Raw genomic sequence first — 4,489 nt, forward strand, 5'->3', positions numbered from 1 at the left:
TATTAATTTACTAAGCACATTAAAACTTTTCATAAAGTACAACACACTCACAGATAGGAAGCTGCATGATATTCTGGATGTTCAAGCACTTCACCATGACAGTCTTGTTTCTTTCACATGACTTTAGACATGAAACTTAATAGCTTTCAAATAGCAGGATGATTTTAACCACAATTAGGAGGAAGTTAAGGTAGGTTTGCACTGAACACACCTATAGTGTTTTATTTTGTTTTCTTTCTTTTTCTTTCTTTCTTTCTTTCTTTCTTTCTTTCTTTCTTTCTTTCTTTCTTTCTTATTTCTTTCTTTCTTTCTTTCTTTCTTTCTTATTATTAGATTAATTGTTCATCTATAGTTTCATACCTGTAACATTAATAATTTTCTAAGCTGTATTTAGTGTAGTTTATAGGTTTTTGTTCTTCTGTTTCCTACTGAAATGTTTGTTCGTTTTGACAGTTTTAGGGAAATGAACAAGAACAATAGAAGTTGAATATAACAGCAAGTGTGACACTCTATAGTAAAACAGAGTGTCACACTTGCTGCATGTGAGTGTATAAGATTGTGTTGTCTATCAAGTGACTGAACCAGTGGAATATTTGCATAGAGAGTTAAGGAGAGAAAAAAAAGAGGGGGGGGGGGGGGGTTGCTGAGGAGATGGTAGATACGTCAATATGTATTAAGAATATGCAAAATAATTAGTATGCCAGCCAAAAAAGTCTCTTTAGTACATTTCTTGAGTTTTTTCTTCTTCTTTTATTTCCAGCTGTATGACAAATAATAAAAAAAAATTGCAAAGGTAAAAAGCTGTTTTAGCCTCAAGAAACCTCATTTGCCTGTGGTTTACAACTCTTACTGCTCTTAGTGTGAACACATCAACGAATTTATAATAAATAAAAATGCTGATTATTACTATTACATATGTGTATGTTATACCATCACTCAATTCACACATTATAGCAGTCAAAACAAACAAAGCCCATGTGATACTTGTATTTATTTTAATGAGTCCTGAACACATTTGTAGTGAAACAAACCTATTAATGCAATGATCAAAAGCACATCAGGAAGACAAATGTGATGATGGCCAGGTTACTCCATGGTATCTCATGTTGTGAAGCACCTGAAATTAGAAAATAACTCACCAGTGATGCAGATTTTGGTGCCATTGCTGAATTTTAGTGGTTCATTAGTTTTGACACAATAATAAACTCCTAATTCATCAGTGCTGATATTTCTGATGAACAGGCGACTGTTAGTTTTCACTGAGTATTTGTCTTCAAATATGATGTTTTCATATTTAGCTCCTTCAGATCTGCTACTGTAAGATTAACACTGGAGGATCCGGTGATTTTCTGTTTGTATCCTTTTTATCAAGATCACAGGTTATATTCACATCGTCTCCTAAAGTTACTGCTATGTTTGTTAGACTCTCTGTGGCTTGAGACCACATCAACAGATCTATGAGAGAAAGAAAAGTACATTTAAGACATAAAATCAAAAGAAAACCCATTTAATGAATCAAATGTGATGTGATAAACGTACAGATGAAGCTTACAGTGAAGCTGTGTGATCTTCATTGTCTGATCCAGACAATCTCTTACTGTGAGTGGAAACACTATGAAACCTCAAGCACAGACAAGACAGGAAGTAAGAGGTGGGATTCTCTGATAGGCCTTCTTTAGCCTTCTTTAGCCCGTAACCTGAATTAACTATATTGTTTAAAGAACATCAAAATATATTATGCAAAAATGATACAACTTTAAATTAATTTTGAAACACTCCTATGCACAATTCTAAGGACTGAATTTCACTTCTTATATTTTATCAAAATATAGCAATTAAGTTCATTCAGAAATTATTCAGACTCCTTCATTTATTTTCATATTTTGCTATATCACATAATGTATGTAGCTGTCACAAGGTGTAGGTGCTGGACGGAACGAGACGAGATAAACAATCAACACTATTTTAATATACTCTTCAAATAGACAAGCAGGAACAATCAAGAACAGGCAGGAGAATCCACACACGTAACATCTAACATAAACAAAGACCGACAGTGTTCTGAACAGAAAGACAGACTTATAAAGGGTGACTGGATAATTAAGCACAGGTGACACAGATGATCAATAATGACACACAGGTGACGGGGATGAGGGCAAACGAGGGCACAACCAAATCAGACAGATAGAAATGGGAAAAACCAATGAATAAACAGACAGAACTGTGACAATACGCCCCCCTCCGGAAAGGCGCGTCCTCGCGCCGTAGAAAAACAAAAACAGACAAGAGGGGCGGATAACCAGAAAAACAGAGTCAATGAGGGCGGGGGCTTCGGCGGAGGACGCAACCCCGGAAGGGGGACAAAAACAAGAGTCCATGTGACAAAAAAGACAGTCCAAGGGGGCGACGACGGTGGGAGGAGCCAGGGAGGAAACAGGAGGGACCTGAAGCAGGAGAACAGGACCCAGATCGCAGCCAGGATGACAGCCCACGGAGGAGCCGACGGAGGGAGGAGCCATGGAGGAGGGAGGACCGCCGACTCCAGGGGTCCGACCGACAGAGGCAGAGACGCTGGCAGAGGAACCCGAGGCGGAGATGGAGAGCCGACGGACCAGGGCGACACCGCGGAACCGGAGGGCCAAGGTGGAACAGGAGGCTCTGGCGGCCGAGGCGGAGATCCGGAGGTCCGCGGCGGAGCCGGAGCGACAGAGGACGAAGGCGATGCTGACGGGAAGGAGGAGCCTGACAGAGCCGGAGGGACAGAGGGACGAGGCGAAGCCAGAGGAATGGAGTCCCGAGGCGGCGGATGGTCGACGACTGACCAAGGCGGAGCCGGAGGGACGATGGAGCCCGGTGGAGCTGGTGGGCCGACGGTGGAGCTGAGGGCGTTGAGAGCCGTGGTGGAGCCGCAGGGTCGGAGGGCCGAGGTGGAGATCTGGGCTGTGAGGCTGGAGGCGGAGCTGAGGTATCCTCCAGCCATGCCACCGATGTTGATTGGCATCCCTGCGGCGAGCCCACTGCATGGATGGTGGGCTGAGGGTGAGCAAGGGGACTGACCAATGACCTGGGAGACTTTGGACGACTGGGCGGAACCAGCGGGGACTCAGGACGGCTGGGCGGAACCAGCGGGGACCAGGCAGATTCAGACAGAAGAGGGCGGGTGGGAGGGAAGCTTAGGCAGGTCAGTGGCTCAGAGAAAAAGTCTATTAAGTCAAATGATTTATAATCCATAACTTCGGCAAAGAAGTCAATAAGGTCCCCAGAGTTGTCTATCTCACCCCCAGCGGAGTTGCAGTGGGCAGGGCTCTCCATTTCCCTCATCTGCTCCACGTTGCAATCCACCGTCGCAGATGTAGAATCCGGCTCACGCACCTGGTCAGTCGGAGAGGGCTCTGGTGCTCGCGGCTCTAGTCCCTCATCCGCGGTGCGCTCGGGTTCATGCTCTGCGTGTCGGGGTGATGGTAGGCTGCTCTCTGGGTCATGAGTGGGGCTGACGTCCTCCTCGACGCTGCCGACAGTCCAGGAAGATCTACAGGACGCCAGCACCCACTCGATGTATCCGGCAAGGCTCTCTCGAGGACCCTCCCCGGACAGCTGCGTCTTGATGTTATCATTTAAGACGGAAAAATAAACGCAGGGGAAGGTACCGGGTTAGACTGTTTCGGTCGGTCTTTCTGTCACAAGGTGTAGGTGCTGGACGGAACGAGACGAGACGAGATACACAATCAACACTATTTTAATATACTCTTCAAATAGACAAGCAGGAACAATCAAGAACAGGCAGGAGAATCCACACACGTAACATCTAACATAAACGAAGACCGACAGTGTTCTGAACAGAAAGACAGACTTATAAAGGGTGACTGGATAATTAAGCACAGGTGACACAGATGATCAATAATGACACACAGGTGACGGGGATGAGGGCAAACGAGGGCACAACCAAATCAGACAGATAGAAATGGGAAAAACCAATGAATAAACAGACAGAACTGTGACAGTAGCAGCCTTATGCTAAAATTCTTTATAATATATACTACACTCTGTGGATAACAAGAAGCCAGCTTGGTTCATTTCTGCCACCTACTGGAGTGTAAAGTGACAGTGTCACTAAAGAGTATCTTTAATAATCTACAGAAAAATTAGAAGAAGAGCAAGATGTTTTGTCAAGGCTGGATCTGGCATTCCAGAGGGTTTTTCCCTTTGCCTGAAAAGCCAGGGCACTGATTTGGTATGAACATTGGGGTGGATGAAGTGTGAAGTTTAGCAGGGTCCCATGGCATTGCATAGGGTCATTCTGTGATGTTGATCTGAGCCACTCCTCAGGGGATTCTCCAATGTAGACGGCACCCGACAAGGAGATAAAAAAAGAATCTGCACTGTTTGAATGAAAGTCAAGGGAAGAGATGCCCCGGCAGTTTTTTGGTGGGCAATATTTTTAGTTGTCACGTTAAATATTTACTCCTTGTGCCCCATTATCGAATGACTG

The sequence above is a fragment of the Garra rufa genome, chromosome 7 (genome assembly GCF_049309525.1).
Source record: "Garra rufa chromosome 7, GarRuf1.0, whole genome shotgun sequence".
NCBI lineage: Eukaryota > Metazoa > Chordata > Actinopteri > Cypriniformes > Cyprinidae > Garra > Garra rufa.